Source organism: Sturnira hondurensis, unplaced genomic scaffold, assembly GCF_014824575.4.
Source record: "Sturnira hondurensis isolate 20B ecotype Veracruz unplaced genomic scaffold, ASM1482457v3 Scaffold0024152, whole genome shotgun sequence".
Lineage (NCBI taxonomy): Eukaryota > Metazoa > Chordata > Mammalia > Chiroptera > Phyllostomidae > Sturnira > Sturnira hondurensis.
In genome coordinates, this window is record NW_028096783.1 from 4,958,236 (window position 1) to 4,983,863 (window position 25,628).

Genomic DNA, 25,628 nt, shown 5'->3' on the forward strand with positions numbered 1-25,628 from the left:
CTAAACTCTGAAATGGGAATAATAAACAGGACGATGGGAACAATGGTAAAACCTATGAATTATAGTTGCTGTGAGAATTAAATATATACATTTGAAAGTGTGTTGGAAACTGCAGAGGACTGTAAAAGCCATTTTCATTACCTTTATTTCTAAAGTGATTTCAGTTGTTAGAATTAGGGTGCTAGGGTGCTTAGCTACTTGGGTCTCAGGGAGAGGATTAATATGTTACCCGGAAAAATCCACTTTTCTTCCAAGTGGAAGTCAGCTCACCTTGCACATAGCACTTTGAAGAGGTGTCTTTCTGTTTGAAAGCTGGAGGCGTGGGAAAATAAAGTATGCAAATAGAGAGCACCCGCGGTGCTCTAGGCCCCCAGGGCCAGAACCCCACTCCACTCCCAGGCACCCGGCAGGTGGGGTTCACCTGTGGGGCGCTTCTGCCTATTGCTGTGAGGGCCCCTTCACCCTCTTCACCCCCTGACCTTGTTGCTGAGCGCGCGCCCGATCATCAGGCCTGGGGAAGCATTAGGATCCTGGAAATTTTAACTCTACATGACCTAAGGATTTTATTTATTTATTTGAGGGGAAGGAGAGAGGGAGAGAAACATCAATGTATGGTTGCCTTTTGTGCATCCCCTGCTGGGAGTTGGCCTGCAGGGAACCCGCCTGCAACCCAGGCATGTGCCCTGACTGGGAATCGAACCGAGATCCTCTGGTTCACAGGCCCGTGCTCAATCCACTGAGCTACACCAGCCAGGGCTTGACCTAGAACTCTTAAAACCTCCCCAGGAGTACGCTCCACTTCGGGGTGCCCTGCACACTCCCCCGTGGAAAGGCCCGGGAAGTGATGGTGTAATAAAACGTGAGATCGAAGGTCGTGGAAAGAATAGGCGTGAGTTTTGCAGCAGCTCTGTGTCCTGTGTTGGGGAAAGAGACAGACTTGGGACTCGATTTCTCCAGTCATTTCAGAACAGCACGTCTTGCCAGTACGCCCAGGGAAATGCTAGAGCAATCTCAGAGCACTGAAAGGATGCCAAGAGATGCAAAAGGCTGTATGGAATCAGAGTACCCGGCCGGGTCGGCTGTCTGCGAAGTGGAACCCTCACCTCTGTGGGGGCCACCTCTTGGCAGGCCAGTTTCCAAGTGTGAAGTATAGGCGGATTACTGGCTCACCGAAATGGTCTAGGGTGTTCCGGTTTCAGCCCCGCTACAGAAGCCACTCAAGAAAACAGTTTCTTTCGTTTTCAGTTCAAAGGGGAAAAATTGCAAGTGTGAGCCATGCCCAGAAATGCTTCTCTCGTGCAAGCAGAACGCGGGCTGAGGGAAAAACTAGAAGACAAGCTAGGCAGAGCTTTTGCAGCATATAATGTAAATCTGAGCGTGTGCACGTACGCAAAGGTGCTCATACTGTGTCGAAACCCAAATTGTAAGCAGAGCGAGTCGCCTACAGTTTAAGTCCGGTAGACCACGAGCCGCTCCTCCTGCGCTTGCGCCAAAATTGTGGGTTCCCGCCCCCCCAGCCCGCCCCGCCCCCTTTCCCTCCCCTTTCCAACCCTGCTGCCTGCGTAGAGCATTGTGGGACACAAACAAAGTGCCCCCAAACAGGCTGGAGTGAGTGGAGCGGCAACGGCGGCGCCGTCCCGCACGCGCGCGCGGCGGCGGCGGCTCCCTCCCAACCTCCCCTCCCCTCCCCTCACTCCCCTTCCCCTTCCCCCCCAGCCAGGAAAACGCGAGCTGTCGCCGAGCTCCCTAAAGCCTAAAACGCGGCTTGCCTGCCTGCCTTCGGCCAACCGCCCCCAACGGCCGTCCCCTCGCTCCTCCCCTCGGGCTCCTCCGAACGCAGCGGGCGCTTTCCTCAGGCTGCCTCGCACTCTCCCGCCCGCGGGCACGTTGCCGCTGTGTGCCGCCATGCCTCAGCCTCGGGCCGTTCCCGGGCCTAGGCGCGGCGGCCCGAGATAGGGTCCCTCCAGCCTCCCGGGGGAGGAGAGAGGCCGCGAGCCGCGCGCTCCGCCCCCTCCCCCCGGGCTGTCGCTGCTGCCGCTGCCGCCACCTCGCTGCCTCAGCCTGGCGGGGAGGAGGAGGAGGAGGAGCAGTGCCAGGCCTCCGGTCCGCGCCACCGCCCGCAGGTAATGGGGAGGGGAGGACGTCGAGGGGGGCCCCAGCGGCAGCCGGCCGCCTGTGTCCTGGGGTGCTCCTGCCCAGGGGCGGGTACGGTGCGCCCCCCATCGGGGCGCGGGAGGAAAGGAAAGCCGGGTCTGGTCACCCCATCTGCCTCGGGAGACACCCCACGGAGTCCCCTCAGTGGCATTTAATCCTTCGGGGAGGCGGCTGGCCGAGGGCCCACAGCTGAGGAGAAATTAGCCTGTCTTCCGGGGCGCCGCGCTCCGTCTGCACGCCCGTCTGCCCACACCCTCGGCGGAGGAGGCTGAGGTGTGCCCCCCTCTCACCTGGGCCGGCGGGGCGCCGGACCTGGCCGCCGGCTGCCTCGGGTCCCCTGCCGCCCTGCCCCTGGGACTGGGAGGGACGGGGTGGCACTTCCTAAAACGGGAGCAGACGCGATCACCTCTTTCTCGTCTCTACCTGAGGATCACTCCGCATCTGGCCGTTCTCTGCCGGCCTAACCAGAAAAAGGGGTTACCTGAGTGAGATCGATAAGTACGTTAGAACTGATGGGAGGAAATTGCGTGCGTTGAGTTATATGAATCTTAACCAGAATTTAGAATAAAGCCCAATAATGTGTACTTCATTGGAACTTACAAAAAGGAAGGCAAACATTTTTTTTCAATATGTAGGTAATTGAGTGGCCCGGTTGCACTCAGGGAAAAAATCCTCTAACTTCCAGTTACCCTGTTAGTGTTTTATTCGGATGTAGGCTAATACCAGAAGCACACTTCACAGTTGAATGGCAAATAGTCTGAATAAAGGTTGTTTTGGTTTTCTTATGGTTGTCTAGGGCTTCAGTTGGAACGATTGGATTTAAAAATATATTATGTAAATCCTCATTTCCTCCCTTACTTCACGTGACTGCCAATGGGTATTTAATTTTACCTAATGTAGTTTCTTATCGTGGAATGTGAAGATAATGAAAGGAATGTTTTCCTGTATTGTTATACTTTAGGATGATTGCATTCGTTAATTATGAAAGCCAGATTTACGTATTTTATGCAAGGCTGCTAGGCATTTGCATTTGTGATATTATTTAACTCTCAGAATAACCTATCGGTTTAAATTATAACTTGAGATGAGACACAAACTTAAGTGATACTAAGTAGCTTACCTTAGGCCACACAACTAGTTAAGTAATAGAGGTGAGATTTGTGCTCAGATATAATTTTATTGTATGGGTATTTTCTCCTGTACCTCTCAGTACAGGTACACTTTATTTTAAACTTTATTATGAAAAATTTAAGTCCTTTGGGAGTTGAGAAAACAATACAACGAATATCCCACTACCTAGATTCAGTTGACTGATAGTTTGCCATCTTGTTCCCCCCTTCTCCCTTTCTGTGTCTGTGTGTTAGCGCTACCATTTGAGAGCAAGTTGCAAACATTCAGCATGTATTTACTAAAAATAAGCACATTCTCCTACCAGTCCCAGTGATCAACATATGTAAATTTTCCTTAGTATTCCAGACTCTCTTTGGGAAACTACCCCCCCAATCTCCCAACTGTATTCAGTCAAGATTCATGCACTGCGTTGCGTTGGTGATTGTACCTGTTTTAAAAGAATAATACCCATCTCCTTTTTTCCTGACAATTTACCAAAGTAATCGTCTTGCAGAGTGTTCCCACATTCTGAATTTGTCTGTTTCCTCATAGTATCACTTAATTTATGACTCTGTCCCCCTGAATTTCCTGTTCCTGGAAGTTAGGTCTAAAGAAAAGCTTGATTCACTTTAAGTTAAACTTTCTTTGGCAACAGTATTTAATAGATGATGCTATGTACTTGTATTTCATCATGGAGGGAGGTACATAATACCAGCTTGCCACACTATCAATTATGCTGAATGTGACCACTTGCTTAAAGTGGTGACTACAGAGATACAGTGTTACAAAGGTATGGTTTGCCGGTTTGTGATTTGTATGTGATGTCGTAGTACTTTACCACCAAGCAAATACCCTGTTTCTGACTGACTTTTTTTGCTTGGTGATTTTCGTACCATTAATGACTATCCCAGTTATTTGCCTGGAGGTTTTCTGTTAGAAACAGTTTGTTTCTTCATTAGCCTGGTGAACTAAAGTTCCTCCTGGAAATACAAAGCAAATGTTTAATTTCTTCTCTTTCATTATCTAGTTTCATAGTAAAGAGCTGGGGGAACAGTCACCCCCAATGGTAGCAAGTGAGATTTTTTTCCCTCTTTTTTATGAGATACCACTATAGGCTCATGATTTAATTAATTAATTTATTTTTATAACCATTACAGTCATTTTTCTTTTTGGTGATCAAATTGTACCAAGTGTGGACAGTAGGACTCTTTTCAAGCTGGCTCCTGAGTCTTTTTAACACTCGTCCTTGCTGTTACCCTTAGAATGCTCTTTGGCACAAAGTATCCCAGGCTTGCCTTGTTCGTTTTTTTGTTCTAGATCTGGAATGGGCTGTTTATCTAAGGAGTTTGGGGGTTTTTAGTGAGAAATGGTGTATAGAAACCCAGATCTGGGTGTTTGGCATGTTCATTGCTACTGGAGTGTCATTGCTTTTAGATCCTTTCAGGGGAAAGAACTAAAATTGATGTTTTACGTGCTTGGATAATCATAAATTCATAGTGACGTATCCAGTTCAAATTTAACACTGCAGACTTTCCTTAACTTCTGTGATTCTACAGTTGTCTCTTTTTGTCTTAGATGAAAATCTTGGTGCTTAATAAAATCAACACACTTGCTTTATCTTAATATTTATACATAAAATCATTTCAAAATTACCATAACCGATATTATTATTACCAATAAACTTCTAAGTTTCAGATTTTTTTTGCATTTTTGTCCTTAGAATTACTATAAGAAGTGTGTATAGTCAGATTATTTACTGTGTTCAGAAGTCACTTGAAAATACTTTTCCCTGGTTATACTACCAATTTGATACAGTTCATTGGGGTTACATTTTTTATTTTAGGGTTTTCTTTTTTAATATATAAAATACACACATGGTTCAAAAGTCAGCAGTTCAAAAATGTTGTAAAAGTACGCTAAAGAAGCCTCACCCAGGCCCTGGCTGGTGTAGCTCAGTGGATTGAGCTTGGGCCTGCTAACCAGACGATCGCGGTTCGATTCCCAGTCAGGGCACATGCCTGGGTTGCAGGCCAGTTCCCGGCAGGGGACACACCAGAGGCAACCATACATTGATATTTCTCTCTCCTTCCCTTCCCCTCTAAAAGATAAATAAATAAAATTTAAAAAAAAAAAAGAAGCCTCACCCAAATTAGTTTGTAAAATGAAGTATTATTTATTCTTGCCATACCTTTTAACAGCTAACATTCTCATATATTTTAACTGCAGAAAGATTAGCATTGGACAAAATATGTTCCTTACTTTTTGTCTTAGATGAAAATCTTGGTGCTTAATAAAATCAACATACTTGCTTTATCTTAATATTTATACATAAAATCATTTCAAAATTACCATAACCGATATTATTATTACCAATAAACTTCTAAGTTTCAGATTTTCTTTTTTGCATTTTTGTCCTTAGAATTACTACAAGAAGTATGTATAATCAGATTATTTACTGTGTTCAGAAGTCACTTGAAAATACTTTTCCCTGGTTATAAGAGCACTACTGTAAAATTCACAGTTAGATTCTGATTCCTCTGGCAAAGAAAAAGCACTAAGACTAATCTGTAGAGGTGAGTAGAGTAGACTGAAGTTTTTCTTGAAAATCATGTCTTTAAAGAGATATGTAGTTGGTAGAAGTTTTATGAATCTGTGTTGTTTATACCACACAGAACTGACATGCATATGCTATCTGCAGATATAAAAGGCACTTGGACATGTGATCAGTGAAGATAGCACATTTTGTTTGGATTGAGTAAAATTTGATAGAAATTGTATTTATGTCTTCAAATGAGGGTTTAAGAGGGAGCAGCAGTTGTCTAAAAGTAGACAGCACAATTAGGCATTTTGTCAGCTGCCTATGACCAGGTGCTGAAAAGCAAAAGATGTCTGTTTTAATGTCTATACCACCACTGCTTTTGGTCATCTAATAGAAAGGACATCTATTTCCTTTAGGGAGGCCAGTGGGAAAATGGAGAGGGCTTGTGCTCCGGACCCATTCACCCTCATTGTCTTTAATCTTAGTAAAAATAGACTACCTAAGAGTATTAGAACATATTGATGATGAAAAAAAGGCCACAAATGGGAGCGTGGGTGTGTATAACTACAGAGCAGCTGGACCCTTGTGGTCAGTTGAATGGGCTAAATACATTGATGATGATTACTAACTTTCGTTGAGCTCTTTCAGAAAGCCAGCACTATGTTAAAACATTTTATACATCGTCTCATTTAAATCTCACATTAACCTATTGGTATTGGTGCTCATATCTTACTTAGCAAGTAAGAGCATGCTCAGTATCCAGGTTTCAAACTCCTCAAGTCTGTTGGTCTTCAGAGTTAGCTCTTAACTACTTTGCTACAGCTGACAACTGAATATAACACATCATAGAAGTGAGTGTGTTCTCATTCACCATGAGTTCAACTACATGACTCATTTTTGTCCTATAGCCACACTGAAGATCACCTGCCAAAACCTCCACATGCTTGTGCTGTCAGACCTTGCTTCAGAAACTGCATTTATGTAACATTTTAATGGACATTTAAAACGTAAGAACATCAAAAATCAAGATGGACTGGTGGATGGATAAATATATGATAAAATGAGTATAGTTTAATGTAATTGGTAGAATCTAGGTTTGGCTATTTAGGCATTAACCTGTAAAATTCTTTAAATTTACTATAGAATTTTTTATGATAAAATGTTAGAGTGGTTAAAAATATGTTTTTATTATAAAACATTATTGGTAGTTATATAAAAATCAGTAACATGCGATATCCTTTATGTAAAGTGGTCTTTTAAACTTTTAGTGACTTGGCCTGGTAAAGGATAAAAACGTTCTGTCACTGAAAACTATCAAGCATCAGAGACTATTGTAAAGGGGTTTCCTTTATTAGTTAGGGGGTTCCTAATTAATTGTATTCCTTCCAGTTATAATTTTAAGCTATTTTAATGAACATTACATATATGGTGCATGTATGGGGGACGCGCACACACCCTGTCCTCTGCTGGGATTTTGTAGACTGCTGTTGAGCATTTTCTGTGTGTGAGCGTTGAGGGCTGGTTTTGCTTTAAATACTACTGCATCCATGACTGAGACAGACATTTTTTCATGTGCCTCAGAATGAGCGCTTGAAATTTATCTCCTGTTAAGCCAACAGCTACACTAGTTTTTCTTTGTTCTTTTTTTTCATTATTAAATTATTGGGGTGATACTGGTTTTCTTTGTTCTTCATATTAGAAATACTTCTCCACATTTCAGGCAGTGAACTGGAAATCTGTAGATTCTTACAGGATGTAAAATAATGATTATATGTGTGCCTTTAAAAATACAAAGACATATTAGATTTATATTACATTCCTGCTTAAAGGGCACTTTGAGTATTACATTAATTTCTTCACTAACGTTATGATTAGTGCCAAGGGTGACCTGAGCCAGCACATTTTTACATAACTGATCCTGGAATAAATCACTGACTTGTATCATTGTCGTATTTCACAGTGATGATTCTCTCTTTTCATGTGAAAACCAGTAGATGAAACTTATTTCATTCCGCTTGGAGAACATCTTTTCTCCACATTAAATGCACTTCTATTTTAATAATTTTCTTTATAGCTTTAAAAATTACATTAAAATTACAAATGTTTGATACCCAATGAGTTCGCAACTTTAATATTCTATATTGCTATCCTTCTACAGGTATTAAATTATATATTTATGTTGGCATGGTTTGTTATTCATTTGGTTTTGATAGTTTTTGATGTATTCAGCGTTACTACAAACATCTCAGGATAGCATACAACTGAGATCGTGAGTCTTGGAATGAGAATTTTGTGGAACTGCTACCTTCCGGCTCCTAAAGCAACTTTAGTTGATTCCTTTTTAATCGTTTTCTCTTTAACTCAGTTATTAACCTGCTAAGTATTTGGTCCTAGCCTACTCTTACTAAGTAAGCATATATAATGAAAAACTGCTATTAAGTATTTTATTTGTGCTTTTTGATAAAATTAGGAAATTCTTTGGTCCAAAGAAAGAAAATGAAAGGGTTTTCAAAGGCTCAGGAATACTTACTTCGCATGATTTCATTTTTCTCTTACTGGTGTTTACTGGTTGTGTTTGTGCTTTCATCCACTTCTACCTTTTTCTCATTTCTGCAGGACGACTCTCTGGGTTTTACTTTTTCCTTCACTCTCTGCTTTTCTTCCTTTGTGCTTTGGATTTTCCAACACTGCTTATTTCTTTTTTTGTGGCTTTCCATTACAGTATAAGGACAGTTTCTTTTATCTTTGGTACCTTTTGTGTGCAATATAAAACTGTACAAGCCATACTTTTATGAGAATTATCTCTCTTTACAGGAACCATTGCCTCTCTCTGGCTTTTTGGCCCACCCAGTACCATTTTTTCCCCTATTTCCTTGAACCAGGTGTACTTAGCTTTACTTTGAGAGGTAGTATAGCTGAGTACACCATCTGAGTTCAGATCTTGACTCATACTTACTAATTGTGCAGCCTTGGGTTAGTTCCTTAACTTCTCCGCACTTGGTTTTCCTTATTGCTAAAACAAAGATACCGAGTAACACCTATTTCAGAAGGTTGTATGAAAGTGAAATTATTTAGTATGTAAAAAAGTACTTTTGAAAAAATGCCTGGTACATATTATAATACTATTTATTTTTTTGAAGATTTTATTTATTTATCTTTAGAGAGGAAGGGAAGGAGAGAAGGAGAGAGAAACATCAATGTATGGTTGCCTCTCATGAGTCCCCTGCTGGGAACCGGCCTACAACCCAGGCATGTGCCCTGACTGGGAATCGAACTGCGATCGTGTGGTTCACAGGCCCAAGCTCAATCCACTGAGCTACACCAGCCATGGCAATACTATTTATTTTATTGATATTTCTTAAGAGAGAAAAACATCTATTTGTTGTCCCACTTATTTATGCATCCATTGGTTGATTCCTGTATGTGCTCTGATTGGGGATCAAACCTACAACCTTGGCATATCGAGATGACACCCTAACCAATTGAGCTACTTGGCCAGGTCTAAGTACTATTAACTAACAGTTATTATAATTTTTTAGAAACTGATTCAAAGTCACTGATTTTTATAACAGTTTATTGAGATAGAACTCAAAAACTATAGATTATTGCCTCTACAAATTTGTGGTCTTCCATTTCAGTTGGTTCTTCAGTGTCTCCTAGCCGTTCTTTTTATGTCCTCCACACATATTTCTCATGTTTCGTTTTCCTCAAGTTTCTCCTGTGTCTCCTCTCTTTTCAATGATCTGCCTCTACCTATGACTTCAAAGAGAAAAGCCAAAACTATCAGACAAGAACTCGTGTCGCTTGTTACCACCCATCTATAAACCTCAGTGTAACTGCATCCGTCCTTTCCTCTTTTTCCTATTGCTGGGTCTCCTAGTAAGTCCAGTTCTTTCACTTGTGCATTGAATCTAGTCCTTTCTACCTACCCAGAGAAGTTATATTACCTGTTATTACCTGTTCTTGTATTTTAATTTTTCCTTCTCTGATTCTTTTCCCAGCAGCAATCAAAACATTCTCTGTATATTTATTTTACCACAATTTAAAAAAATCTAGGGATGGGAAAATCGTCTAGTAGCCCCCTATTTTATAAAAATACCAGTATTCTCTGTTGAGCCCTTATTTCCCTCCAGCTAACCCTTTGTTCTATCTTTAGAACCAAACTTCTTAAGACTAAATTGTCTATGCTCAAAATTTTCACTTCCTCATTTCTCTATATTCTTTACCTTTGTCTGTTGCAATCTAACATGTAACTAACTCTGTTACCCTTTCCTTGTGTGCTATTACAAAGTCATCAGTGAGTCCTATGGCTAAATTAAATAGGCTTTGGTCTATATTTTATATGACCTTTCAGTAGTAGCATTTGACCCTGTCAACCACTCCTTGAAATGTTCTACACCTTTAGTTTTTAGAACACTCTACCATCCTGGTCATTCTATGTTTCTCTTTCTCAGGTTTTCCTTCTGCTAATCCCCAGCCCCATTTTTACCCCTTCTTTGTTTCCTTGATTAGTTTAGCTAACGGTTTATCAATTTTGCTTATTTCTTGAGAGAAACAAGTTTTTGATCTATTTATTTTGGGTTTCTCTGCTGTTTTTCCTAGTTTCTTAAGAGTAGGCCACTGATTTTTTTGTTGTTGTTCCAATAAAACTATTTCTAAAAACAGGAGGTGGATTGGACCATTGATTTTTTTTTTAAATCCTCACCCGAGGATATGCTTATTGATTAAGAAAGAGAGAGAAACATCAATTGGTTGCCTCCTTTACACATCCTAACCAGAGGTTGAACCCACAACCTTTTTGGTAGATGGGGCAGTGCTCCAACCAACTGACCCACCCAGCTGGGACACTTACTTTCTAATTGTAGTGAAATACACGTTGAAATTTTACCACCTGAAACCATTTTTAAGTTTTACAGTTTAGTGGCATAAAGAACATTCAGTTTGTTAGGCAACTATCACCACCATCCATCTCCAGAATATTTTTCATCTTGCAAAACTGTACTGTGCCCATTAAACAATAACCATGCCCCCCCCCCCCAGTGTATGGCAGCCACCCTTCCACTCTCTGTCCCTTTGAATTTGATTCCTCTAGAAATGTCATATAACTGGAGTCAGACAATATTTGTTTTTGTGACCAGCTTGCTTTACTCATCATAATGTTTTAGATTCATTCATATCAAAGTATATATCAGAATTTACTTTTTAAAGCTAAGTGATATTCCATGGTATGGTATGTAGCACATTTTGTTTATTCATTTATCTGTCAGTGGCTATTGTGAATAATGCTCCTATGAACATTTGTGTACAAATAGATGTTCATGTGGGCACTTTCAGTCCTTTGGTACATATACCCAGAAGTAGAATTGCTGGATCGGGGCAGTTCTATTTTTTAATTTTGTAGGGAACCAGCATACTGTTCTCTAGTTTCCTACACTTATATTCCCATTAGCAGTGCACAGGGTTTCATTTCTCCACATCCTTGCTAACACTTGTTGTTTTCGCTTTTTTTTTTTCTTTGACGGTAGCCATCCTAACCATTGAGAGGGGGTAGGGTGTGTGGTGGTAGACGATTGATTTTTAAACCTTCTTTCCATTTATTCACAGAGATATAAATTTCACTCTTAAGCATTGCTTTAGCTGCATTCCACAAATTTTGATAATGTTGTATTTGCAGTACAACTCAGCTAAAAGTACTTTTTAATGTATTGATTCCTTCATCAACCTGTGGATTATTTCAAAGTGTATTTTGTTTCTAATATTGGGACTTTCCTTGATTACTTATTAATTTCTAACTTTTTTATTTAGGGGAAAATGTACTCTGTATACATTTATTCCTTTACAATTTATTAAGATTTGTCTTAGCTCCCAGCATATGGTCTGTCTGGTGAACATACCATGTTGCACTGGAAAGGAATGTGTATTCTGCATTATAAATATCAGTTAGGTCAAGGTGGTTGATGGTATTATTCAGATCTTTTAAGTCATTGTTAATTTTCTTTTGTCTAGGTGTATTGATTATACTGATTTATTTTCCCTGTGCCCAGTTCTGTCAATTACTGGGAGAAGTGTTAAAATTTCCAACTTATTATTCTAGATCGTCCTTTTCCTTAATGCTGTCAGTGCTTGCCTCTTGTATTTCGAAGCTTCGTTGTTAGGCACATGCACATTTTTTATTGTTATCTGTGCATTTCTGGTACTATTTTTTTCGCTTGAAGTCTACCTGATATTAAAATAGCCAGCACTAGCCTTCTTTACTTATTGTTTGCATGGTGTATCTTCTAAAATATCTGTCTTTTTATTTAAAGCTAGTTTCTTATAAAGATCATATAGTTGCTTTTTTAATCCCAGTCTCTGCCTTTTAGTTGAAATGTTTAGTCCATTAAAATTTAAAGTTTTAGGGCCCTGGCTGGCGTAGCTCAGTGGATTGAGTGCGGGCCTGCGAACCAGACGATTGTGGTTCGATTCCCAGTCAGGGCACATGCCTGGGTTGCAAACCAGTTCCTTGCAGGCTAACTACCAGCAGGGGATGCACAAAAAAGGCAACCATACATTGATGTTTCTCTCCCTCTCTTCTTCCCATCTAAAAATAAATAAATAAAAATCTTTACAATCGCGGTTCGATTCCCAGTCAGGGCACATGCCTGGGTTGTAGTCCAGTTCCCTGCAGGCCAACTCCCAGCAGGGGACGCACAAAAGGCAACCATACATTGGTGTTTCTCTCCCTCTCTACTTCCCTCTAGAGATAAATAAATAAATAAAATATTTTTAAAAAAATTTAAAGTTTTAAAGTTCACATTACTTTGAAAAGCAGACAGGTGTTAGTTTGCTGGGGTTGCTATGACAAAGCACCACAAACTGGGTGGGTGAAAGAGAAGTTGCTGGTGTCACAGTTATGGAGGACGTCAAGGTGTTGGCAGGGTTGGCTCCTTGCAAGGGAAGGAACCGTGAGGGAGAAGGGTCTGTTACAGGTTTCTTTGCCTGCTTCTCGGAGAGCCTGCGCTTGTGGCAGCAGAGCTCCAGTCTTCATGTGGCATTCCCCCTGGGTGCGAGTCTGTCTCTGAATTTTCCCTGTACGTAAGGATAGCCTAAATTATCTCAGTCTAACTTGATTACCTGAGTGAAGTAACAGACAGGTACTGAGTGAAGTACCTGTCTCCAAATAAGTAACATTTTCAGGTACTGGGGATTAGAGATTCAGCCTATCTTTTTGGGAGAACACACAAGACACATTTCAGTTTGACAACAGTGCAGAGGCGTGTTGTGTAAAGCCCCTGTGTACTTGTGTACATACTTATAACATACACGTTGGAACTCTTCAGTACTAGCTGTGAACACTTAAAAACTCTTGAGGGGACAAAAGACTTCTTTAGATGCCATTTGACTAAAAATGACTTGAATTTGACTTGCTCATGTTAAGGATCCAAAAGAGTGAATAAATAAGCCTTTCAAGTTTTCTTTCTATTAATGATTTCATGTTAATGGGTGATATCCCTTAAGTACTATGATTGAATTCTTTTTTAAAAAATATATTTTATTGATTATACCATTACAGTTCTATTCCCCCCCTTCAATCCCTTCCACCCGCACCCTCCCTCCCCCACCATTCTGCCCCCCTTAGTTCATAACCACGTGTCTCAAGTTCTTTAGATTCTATATTTCCCCCACTATTCTCGCCCTCCCCCCTATCTATTTTCTACCTACCATCTATGCTATTTTCTGTGCCTCTCCCCCCTTCTCCCCCTCCCACCCCCCTGTTTCTAACCCTCCATGTGTTCTTCATTTCTATGGTTCCACTCCTGATCTAGCTGTCCTCTTGGTTTGCTTTTGTTTTAGGTGTGGTTGTTAATAACTGTGTGTTTGCTGTCCTTTCACTGTTCATATTTTTCATCTTCTTTTTCTTATATAAGTCCCTTTAGCATTTCATATAATAAGGGCTTGGTGATGATGAACTCCTTGAACTTGACCTTATCTGAGAAGCACTTTATCTGTCCTTCCATTCTAAATGAAAGTTTTGCTGGATAAAGCAATCTTGGCTGTAGGTCTTTGGATTTCATGACTTGGAATACTTCTTTCCAGCCCCTTCTTGCCTGTAAGGTCTCTTTTGAGAAATCCGCTGACAGTCTGATGGGTACTCCTTTGTAGGTGACTGTCCCCTTATCCCTTGCTGCTTCTAGGATTCTCTCCTTCATTTTGGTCTTGGCTAATGTAATTATGATGTGCCTTGGTGTGTTCCTTCTTGGGTCCAACTTCTTTGGCACTCTCTGAGCTTCCTGGATTTCCTGGAAGTCTATTTCCTTTGCCAGACTGGGGAAGTTCTCCTTTATTATTTGTTCAAATACGTTTTCCACTCGTGGCTGTTTCTTTCCCCCTTCTGGTACCCCTATAATTCGGATGTTGGAACGTTTAAAGATGTCCTGGAGGTTCCTAAGCCTCTCCTCATTTTTTTGAATTCTCATTTCTTCATTCCTTTCTGGTGGGATGTTTTGTTCTTCCTTCTGGTCCATTCCATTGATTTGAGTCCCCGTTTCCTTTCCATCACTATTGGTTTCCTGTGCATCTCCCTTCATTTCAATTAGTTTAGCCTTCATATGTTCCTCTAATTTGTGACTTTGTTCCTCTAATTTGTGACTTTGTTCCTCTAATTTGTGACTTTGTTCCTCTAATTTGTGACTATAATCTACCAGTTCTGTGAGCATCCTGATAAATAGTGTCCTGAATTGTGCTTCTGAGAGGCTGGCAATTTCTCGGTCGCTTAGAGTTATTGGCTCTGGGACTTTGAGTTCTTCTTGTGCCATCTTTCGGGTTGTTCGTGCCTGTTCCATAGCAGGATCAGAGCCCTAAAGTGTTCACTAGAACAGGGCAACTAAGTCGCTGGGTTGTGACGTTGTATGTGGGGGCGGGGTCAAAGAGCGACAATGGCTCTCACCGGTATTGCAGGGCAACTAAGTCGCTGGGTTGTGACGCTGTATGTGGGGGCGGGGTCAAAGAGGGACAATGGCTCTCACTGGTATTGCAGGGCAACTAAGTCGCTGGGTTGTGACGCTGTATGTGGGGGCGGGGTCAAAGAGGGACTATGGCGTCCTGTCCGCCGCCTGCCGCCACGGCCCTCACCGGTGCCGCAGTTGCTGCCGTCACCTGGCCCACGTGTTTCGTCCCACTGCTCGCGAGTGTGCCACCGCCGTCAGCCCTCGCCCCCTGGGGCCTGCGTGGTCTGTCTCACTGTGCGCGAATATGCGCCCGCGGTCTGCCCCGCACCCCAACTGGTTCCCGTCTGCCTGCGCGCCTGGGTCGGGGGCCCTGTCCTGCCCGACCCTGCTCGCTGCTGGCTCCGCCCCTCTTACCGTCCCCGTTGAACGGTTAGATGTAGTCAGACTTCCGTATAATTCAATTTTCTGTCCTTTGGTTGTGTCTTTGTTTCTCCAAACCTTTGTTGTATTCAAACTTGGTTGTGGGAGAAGGCACAGTGTTTCCACCTATGCCTCCATCTTGGCGGAACTCCTGAATTCTTAAAAGTGGCGGGATCATGATGGAGTGGGAGAAGGGACTGTAATTTGAAATTTTTAGTCAGACCTCTGTTCAAATCTAGATTTTATTATTTATAGGACAGTGGCAAGTTAATTTAACTTTGTGTTTCCTCATTTATAACTGGATTTTAAAAATCTTTTCCAGAGTGATATAAAGACACTTGGGAGTTAATAATTTTCAATAACTTAATGATAACTTATCTTCCCTTGATATAGAAGTTAACCATCAGCATGACTGTAGTGACCAGCAGTAATAGTTTAATGCAATTAGTCTAATTGAGTTATTAACTCCAGGTAAACCTCAGTATTTCTTAAAGCTCTAAACTAGAAATAACTTCTTTACATAGTAAACTGGTTGAAATGTTTATTTGATTAGAAAATAGCTGGTTATAAAACTAAATTATCTTTTTAATAAGTCAGATACAATAACCCATTTGTAATTCTTCCTGAAAACTTAATAAACACTTAAGGAAGACCCTTGGGATATACCATCATCAAGTAAAGATTGCATATGCTTTTATTAGTGTTCAGAGTAAGTTAAAGCATGTTCTCAAATATGAGTATTCATGTGAATCCATTCTAAAAAGTTTGTTTTCTTTCATGAAAAAATATATAGATATTTGTTCCTGCTTAGATTGACAACAGAGTGACATGTTTTCTTAGAACAAAATGTAAAATATTTAGTGTTTTAGTATATGATTGCTATGTTCAGGACTTCCAGTACTATGTTGAATAAAATGGTGAAAGTGGACATCCCTGTCTTGTTCCTCATCATAAGGGAAACCATTTTAGTGTTTCCCCACTGCGTAGATGTTGGCTGTGGGTTTGTCTTACATGGTTTTTATTATGTTGAGGTATATCCCCTCTATTCCCACTTTGCTGAGAGTTTTTTGTCATAAGTGGGTGCTGTATTTTGTCGTGCTTTTTCTGCATCCATTAATCTGATCATATAATTTTTTAATCTTTTGTTTGTGTGATGTATCATGTTAGAAAATGTAGTTTAAAAAAAAAACTATGTTGTGTTATGTTGGGAACCGCTCTGCCTGGTTTCAGGAGTTGTAACTGCCCCCCCCCCCATGGCTAAGGATGAGTGAACAACCTCTGGAATGCGAGCCACAAAGGAGACAAAGCTTGTCTTTGGTAGTGAATGGTGCCTCTGCTTATTCCCCTGCCCCCAGTGCATGATTGGATAGTCAGTGATGGGTGAGACCCCTCAGAGAGGGGCAACCTAAGCCAGACATGATCACTTGGGAGGCCATCATGGAAGGACCTGGGGGGCTGCAACAAAGAGGGAGTGATGGACCCTTGCGACCCTCCCCCCCCCGCCCATTCTGACATAGCCCGAGTCCCCATATCCTCTGGGAGAAGCGCTTCCTAGCTCTAATCCACTTAAGCCTGAAAACCTATAATGGGGGAGGCAGTGCAGCTCCTTGCCAGCTAGAGTGGGACCCGGGGTGATCGGGCATAAGAAAGAGTTCCTAAAAGTGTTGTGAAGCCTGCTTTGGTAAGAGTGCTTTCATTCACATAAGGGTCCAAGCAGGAAATGAGTATGTCTCCGAAAATTTCTGCAACCCCCTTTCCTGACAGACACTGGCTCAGTTTAAGCCCTCAGATTTCTTTGAAATATTACCTACTGTTTGATCCTTGCCCTCCTGTATTCCTGTGTATTACGACCAATAAAAGCCATTGAGGAAGGGGCTCCTGGCTTTTCTCCTCTGAGAGATTGGCCACCTCTCCTCCTCAAGCAGATCATGTCTTGGTAGTGTTACTTTCATCCGTGGGGGGCAAAGTTGCCCCCACACTGTTAACATGTAATGGACTTACTTTTTAATAAATCAATTTTTACATTTCTAAATTTTAATTCATAATATGGTAACTTAGTAGATGTAGTTGGCAAAAATAACAACAGCTGTTTGGGAATCTTTAAGTTTTAAGAATATAGAGGTCTTGAGACTAAAGAGTTTGAAATCTTGCCATCTAGTGTTGATGCTGCTCTAACCACATGCTAAAGTTTGTCTGTTTCACCATTTTTCCATGTCACTTGCTGATTATCACAATTATGTAGGTGTGACATATTCATATGTTGCAGGATTTGTTGTGGGTATTCTGAAATACAACAAAGCTGCATGGTCTCTCACGCTTTACTAATATATTTAGCTCTGTACTTTATTTTTTGCCATAACTACATACTTCTATTTAACACTTCTATTTAACACTTGCAGTGTTCTTACCATTTCTGTGCTTATTAATTATAAATCAGTAAGTGTGCTGGGTTTAATAATATGTATAATCATCTCAAAACTAAGCACAGAGAGAGCAAACTAATGAAGATTCGGGAGCAACGACTAAATGAAAACCATTATCATTTCCTAGAACTGGACATAATTAACCCTCTTGCTCTAGAGAATAACTCTGATTTATCAGTAAATATAAGTAAGGCAGTATCTAATTTTTCTAAATTTGCCTGTGAAGAAAGAGCCTGTGAGGGAAGATTTCAGATTTTGAAAGGAGATGGGAAGTGCTGAATCAAAAATGAGTACCAGGTTTTAAGCTCTGGGTGACTGGGCAATTGAAAGCCATTAACAGAATTAGAAGTTTTATGGTGGGGTATCAGTTGATAAAGAAAGAATCTGAATTTATTTTCAGATGGTGAATTTGAAAGATAGCAAACACATTCAGATGCAGTTGTCTAGCACTCTAGCTAATCATTAAAGGGACAGAATTAAAGTTTGGGAAGGGTGATGGAGTTAGAGATTCGAGATGAATTCAGCCAGAGGTGATAAGAGTCAGAGATCTATCAATAACCATATTCCATCTATTACTCAGTACTGTGTCCTATTCTTGTATGTATACTATATGTTAGGCACTGGGCATTTTTCATGTATAGACAGGCCTGACTTACTTTTTTTTTTATTTATGATGGTGTAAACGTGATACACATTCAATAGAAACTATACTTTGAATTTTTATCTTTTCCTCACTTAGCAATATGCAGTATGCTACTCTCTTGTGGTGTACGGTTGTTTTGCAGCAAATACTATAACTAAGACTCAGCTTTAAAAATTCTGGCCCAATAGCATCATTAAATTTAACATCATTTTGTTACAGAATTTCCCTGACTTTCTAACAATTTGACAATTTACTATGACAAGTCATAACTTTTCCCATCCCAGTATGTTTATTTTTACTTGTATAAAAGCAGTTTATGCCCTGGCTGGTGTAGCTCAGTGGATTGAACATGGGCCTGCAAACCAAAGGGTCGCAGGCTCGATTCCTGGTCAGGGCACATGCCTGGATTTCAGGCCAGGTCCCCAGTGGGGCGCATGTGAAAGACAACCACACACTGATGTTTCTCTTCCTCTCTTTCTCCCTTCCCCTCTCTCTACACATAAACAAATAAAATCTTTTTTTAAATTTTATTTATTTATTTTTATTTTTATTATTTAAAAAATTTTTAAATTTATTTATCTTTAGAGGGAAGGAGAGAAATATCAGTGTATGGTTGCCTCTCGTGAGTCCCCTGCTGGGAACTGGCCTGCAACCCAGGCATGTAACCTGACTGGGAATCGAACCACAATTGTGGGGTTCACAGGCTTGTGCTCAATCCACTGAGCTACACCAGCCAGGGTAATAAAATCTTTTAAAAAATAAAAATAAAGGCAGTTTCTCACTTTCCAGATAGTTGATTACTAGTCTGGTGAATAGATTGAATATGAGTTCTAGAGGTAATAAGATAAATTTTATTTTAATAAGAGCAATTTTTCTATATGGAAACAATTATTTTTACAGTATTATCAAATCAGTGGAAAGAGTGCTTGTTGTAATATATATTTTATATATATATATATATCTGGCTCCAGATCCTGTTTTAACTGATTTTTGTACAGAGCAGTGGACTCCCAAAAATCAAGTAATCTGGGCTTCACTCCCGTCTTCCATTGAGTTACTGACTTGGTTAACCTTTCTAGGCTTTTTAGCACACCTAGTAAATATTTGTTGAACAAACTTCTCTTAAACTATAAAATAATCTCCTAATACCCCTTCCAGCTTCAAAATTCAAATTCCTTCAGTCTGTTTCTGAGGGGGGTTTCCCAGTTGGAGGGAGTCAAGGGTAGGGAAGAAGGGAATGCCCCTTTATGATATTTTTGTCCATCCTTTATTTCTTTCACCTCTAGGATAGTGTTCAGGTCATGAATAGCAGTGTCTACAGTATAAGAGAATGAGAACCATCTGTCTCAGAGTCATACCTCGCAGTCTGACATATGGCTCCTCTGGAGACACTTAGTGTAGTACTGACTGTCAAAACTGTTTCCCCGTAGTTGTCTGTATTTTCAAAGACTGGTACTTTCAAGAACAGTAGCAGTTGTGCTGAAAGGCAGTTGTGAGAAGATTGAGGATTTAATAAATATGTAGTCTAGACTATATGCTGGCCAGTATACAGGGAGAAGCAGAGAATACAACAGCTGGAGAGGGAGCTCCTGTTGTCAGAACAAATATCAAACAGGGTTCTCAGAAACTAGCCCTTCAAAGGAGCCACAATTTGATTAATTTGTGGAACAATTCATATCCCAGGGCATTGTTAAGAAAGGAAGGAACAGTTAGTGAAATTCAACACCTGAGTGTGTTAAGGAAAGAGAGGAAGAAAGCCCTACCATATCACTGTGGGTCCAGGGTTAACCATGGACATCCCCAAAGATTCACCTCACTGAGGAACAACATAAAAGACAACATTGTGGGGACTGGGATTGCAGAACAGACTTCATCTAAAGTAATCCAGCTGGTCACTGAGAAATAAGCTGGCATGTGTCATAGCAAATACCAGGAAGTGGGGCATGCTTGACCGTAACTGGAGGTGCTCCAGTGTAATATCAGTATGTCCAGTTTCCCACAAAAGATGATGAAGCATGCAGAGAAGCAAGAAAGTATGGCCAGTACACCAGGAAAAAGGCAGGCAACACACAAATTGTGTCTGTGAGGCAGACCAGACGACAGGTTTAAAAAAAAAGATTTCAAAGTAACCATTATAAGTATGTTCGCAGAACGAAAGGAAAGCATGATCAGCAAAGGAAGGTATATGACAATTTTATATAACAGAGAAAATAGCAATAATAAATACAAATTGTGAAAAAGAACCAAATGGAAATTCTAGAGTTGAAAAGTACAATAACAGAAATTATAGAAATCCACTAGAAGGACGTGACAGTACATTGGACCTGGCAGAGGAAAGATTTAGCAGACTTGATCGTGGTTTCTTAGAGATTAAGCAAAGAACAGAGGAGAAGGATCAACATGAACATGAATAGAGTCTGTTTAAAAATGTGGAATACTATCCAGAGCACCAATATATGTGTAATGGGAGTGCTAGAAAAAGAAGAGGTAGGAGCAGAAAAAAATATTGAAGAAATAATGTCAGGAACCATGCAAATTTTTTTTGAAGAAATAATAACCCATTCACCTAGGAAGCTCTGTGAACTCCAAGTAAGAAAATTGCAAAGAAATCTACAGGCATATGTATCGTAGTAAAAAGTTGGAAGTTAAAGACAAGGAAAAATACCCTTTAAAAAAAGATTTTATTTATTTTTAAGAAAGGGGAAGGGAAGGTGAAAAAGAGGGAGAGAAACATCAGTGTGTGGCTGCCTCTCCCATGCCCCACACCAGGGACCCAGCCTGCAACCCAGGCATGTGCCCTGACCAGGTATTGAACTAGCAACCCTTCACTTCACAATCTGGCACTCAAACCACTGAGCCACACCAGCTAGGGCAAGGAGAAATATCTTGAAAGCACCAAGAGAAAAATAACTCATCACTTGCAGTGGACCCTCCCCTCCCACCACCATAAGATTAACAGAATTCCTATTAGAAATAGGGGAGGCCAAAAAGCAGTAGTGTAACATTCAAAGTGCTCAAAGAAAAAAACTGTCTCCCAAAACACCAATTTTAAAAAATACACACACACCTGTAGTCATAGCAGCATTATTTACAATAGCCAAGATCTGGAAACAGCCCAAGTGCCCATCAGTGGATGAATGGGTAAAAAAGCTGTGGTACGTTTACACAATGGAGTACTATGTGACAGTAAAAAGGGAAGGAAGTCTTACCTTTTGCTACAGTGTAGATGGATCTGGAGATTATTATGCTAAGTGAAATAAGCGAGTCAGGGAAAGACAAATACAATATGATCTCCCTTATGTGGAATTTAATGAATGAAGAAGACAGAAGGCATAAATACATGGAACAAAATGGCACTTGTCAGGGGGTAGGGAGGCACTGGAAGAAAGAAGGTGAAAGGATTAGCAAAAGAACATATATGACCCATGGACAGGAACAATAGTGTGGTGATGGCTTGAGGTGGGCTGGGGGCTGGGTGGAGGTGGGCAAAAGGGGAAAAAGTAGGGATGGCTGTGATAGCATAACCAGTAAAAAATAAAGAAAAAACTGTCAACCCAGAATCCTATACTACCTTTCTAAAATGAAAGCAAAATACGTTCACCAATAAACAAAAAAATTTATTTCTTGCTAGCAGACCCACCTTAAATACTAAAAGAAGCTTTTACGATGGTAATTCAAATTCACACATGCACAAAAGAACACTGGTGTAAGAAGATACATAATTATACAAGAGTAGAAGTAAATTTTTTCTTCTCCTTGTAACTTTTTGAAAAGCAAGTTATGCCCTGGCTGGCATGGTTCAGTTGGTTGGTGTTATCCCTCAAAGTGAAAGGTCACCAGTTTGATCCCTGGTCAGAGTGCGTATGAGAGGCAGCCCATCAGTATTTCTCTTCCTTTCTTCCTTCCTTTCTCCCTCCTTTTCCCGCTCCTAAAAAAAAGAAAAGCATGTTATAAAATGTGCATGGTGTAACATTAGGCATGTTACATAAAGACATATGATGTGTGATGTATTATTGGTCAGTAAAACCACAAATATGGTAGGTGGGAGCAAAGCTATTTTGGGCTACATGGATGACTATAGATGGTAAAGAGGTAATCATAATAACACATTAGTGTGCTTATAACATTAATATATATAATGTGTACAATAATAAAAGGGTGGAGGAATAGAGCTATAGAGGAGTAACATTTCTATATATCACTAATGTTAAGCTAGTAAAAAATCAGAAGCTAATTCTGATAAGTTATGGTTTATTTGGTAACATCTTGACTAACCACTGAAAAGAATTTTAAAAAGTGAAAAAATTATTTTAAAAAAATTGAAGTGATACATTAGAAAATATTTACTGAATGGATTCAATATGGCAGAATAGGAAGATTCTGAACTCACCTCTTCCATTGGACATACTAAATATAGAGCTACATCTGGATCAGCTCCCTCTGTAAAAACTTAAAAACTAGCTGAACAGCTCCTCCACAAGAAAGGATAAAAGAACCATGTGAAGACTAATAGGAGGGGCAAAGATGTGACCTCACAAAAACTCAGCCCCATCACGGTGACTCACAATTGGGAGGGATCTCAGAAATAAAGAGCTTTTCTGTGGGAAGTGAGAGGTTTGTGTCCCACATTGGGTACCCTAATTCTTGGAGCCTGCACCAGAAAGATGTGTCCTCAAAATATCTGACTTTGGAAACTATCAGGGCTTACATCCAGGATGTACCCACAAGGCTGTGGGGAATGGCAGGTCTGCTATTAAGGGGCTAATGTGCAAATCCCTTACCCTGGGACCCAGCACAAAAGCGGCAGTTTGAAAAGTGTCTAGAACCTGGGTAAAGGAGCTTCATTAGCTACTCTTAGAGCATCCCCTGGAGGCAGAGGGGTGTGTTGGGTCTTTGTCTAGGATTGAAGGTGCTGGTAGGCACCATTTCTGTGCTCGTTCCACCTTACTAACACTGACACTGGTGGGTTCCATTTTTTAACTCCTCCCTTGCTTGGGCCTGCAGGCTTGACCCAGCTCTGGGCTCTCCATTGAGCCTGTTGAAATCATTGGGTGCATACAGTTAACCCAGGGGAGGCCCTCTAAGCACCTGTCTCTGGTGGCTAGTGGGGTCTCATTGCTGGGCCTTGTAGTACTGAACCAATTACAGAGGCAGTTCTCGGCAAGCTACTACACCAGGGTACGGCACAGAGCACGGACTAAAAGACAGGCCCAGTCTACCTGTGAAAAAAACCTGTTTACTTGTTCTAGAGCTTCAGCCTGAGGGGCCGGCTTCAGGTCCACCACACATCTGGTGGTTACGGAGACCCTCTCAGGGAGAGTACACTGGAGGGTACTGTCTGTGCTCTCTGGTGGCCGTGCAGCAGCTGACCAGAACTTCCCCAAAAGGAGCTGATACACCTGTCTGGAGCCTCAATTTCTGCAACTGTCCAACGACACTTTCAAACATGTTGGTCTGGAGACCAGCAGGGATTAGGACTGTAGTCTCAGAATTGTATAAATGTGCACACTTTTAAAAGCTGCTGCCTGAGAATTCGACTTCCACTGAGCCTGAAACTAATTGCTAACTAAGATCCCTCCGTATGGAACACTGACCGAGTTTGACAGAACATTGACAACTGGGACCTGTCAAGAACAAACCAGCCTTGGCCAATGTGGCTCAGTTGGTTCAAGTGTTACCCCGTAAACCAGAAGATCACCAGTTCCATGCCCAGTTAGAGCACATGCCTAGGCTACGGCTTCAGTCCGTGGTCAGGGCATGTATGAGAGGCATCTGGTCGATGTTTCTTCTCACGTTGATGTTTCTTTCTTCTCACATTGATGTTTCTGTCTCTCTCTCCTTCCCTTTCCTCTCTCTAAAATCAATAAGCATGTCCTTGGGACAAGCTTAAAAATGGTAAAAAGAAGAACAAAAAATCAGGCTGCTTAGACAATCAGAAGGGTCCCAGAGATACTCTACAGTTAGGGCAAGGTTAAACAAATCCACTCCTTAAAGACTGGGGGAGGTAGCTATCTCATCCAGTACACAGCTACAGATACAGATAGACAAGCAAGATGAAGTCCTAAGGCGGGGTGGTGGTGTGGAACCTTCATGAAATAGAGATAAGTTGTTGACTTGGTAAAGAGTTCAAAATATTGGTCATAAAGATGGTCGCTGAACTTGGGGAAAATGGGTGAACAAAGTGAGAAGTTCAACAAAAGGATAAAATATAAGAAATTGCCAGGTAGAAGTCTCAGAGTTGAAGAATATAACAACTAGAAATGGACTGCGTCCAAAATGGAACAGAACAGATCAGTGACCTGGAATAAGGGGCAATGGAACTAACCCAAACAGGACAGCAAAAAGAGAAAAAATGTTAAAAAGCTAAAATAGCTTAAGGGACCTTTGCAACATTAAACAAAGCAATATTTTCATTATAGAAAGGGCCAGAACATTTATTTGAAGAAGTAATAGCTGAAAATTTCCCTAACCTACAGAAGCAAGCATACATCTAGGAGTTAAAAAATGGAACCCACCAGTGTCAGTGTTAGAAAGGTGGAACGAGCACAGAAATGGTGCCCACCAGCACCTTCAATCCTAGACAAAGACCCCATCCATACATCTAGGTTTAGGAAGCACAGAGACTTCCAAATAAGGTAAACCCAAGGAGATCTACATCAAGACAGATTATAATTAAAATGTCAAAAGTCTAAAAATCTTAAAAGATTTCTCTTAAAATATTAAGAGGAAAACAACTTAATACATTCAAAGGAACCCCCATAAGACAACAAGCTGATTTTTCATGAGAAACTGCAGGCCAGCAGGCATAGTTCATCAAAGTGCTGAAAGGAAAAGCTTACAACCAGTAGTCTACCCAGCAAGGTTATTTAGAATTGAAGGAGAGGTAAGAGTTTTCCAGATAAGCAAGAGCCAGAGGAGGTCATCACCACTAAACTGACCTTACAGGAAATGTTAAAAGTACTGCTTTGAGCTAAAAAGAAAAGGTACAAATTAATAAGAAAACAAAAAGTTCACTTGTAAAGCAAATAAATAGCAAAGGTAATGCATTTGCCACCTATAAAACTATTGTGAAAGTTAAAAGATAGAGTTGCAGTCACGTAGTACTTAATGGCAGGAGTAAGTTCTAAGAACTAGTGGTATGTAGCCTGCTGCTGTCATTGTATGTGCTCCATATGACTGGCAGTGCACTAGGTGTATTTACACCAACAACACGGCAGATGTGGGTAATTTGGTGCGCCATGACGTTAGGGTGGCTACAGTGTCACTAGGCAATAGAAGTGTTTCATCTCCATTATAATGTTATGGAATTATCATAAATGGGGTCTGTTACTGACAAATGTCATTATGTGGCATGTGGCTATAAAAATTAATTGTAACTACAATAATTTGTTAAAATATACACAAAATTAAAA

The 25,628-nt window shown here is 40.8% G+C and overlaps 1 protein-coding gene across 4 annotated transcripts in view; it reads left to right on the forward strand.

Annotated features, from left to right (window-relative positions):
* The first annotated feature begins 1,751 nt into the window (after nt 1-1,751).
* ZBTB44 (zinc finger and BTB domain containing 44) overlaps nt 1,752-25,628 on the forward strand; it is a 58,411-nt gene continuing 34,534 nt past the window's right edge. For 3 of the 4 annotated variants that reach the window (XM_037038312.1, XM_037038314.1, XM_037038313.1), the window contains exon 1: nt 2,037-2,123. The gene's annotated coding sequence lies outside the window, so the exon portion shown is untranslated. Of the gene's footprint in view, nt 2,124-25,628 lie in introns of all 4 variants that reach the window. The other variant, XM_037038315.1, reaches the window with a different exon arrangement.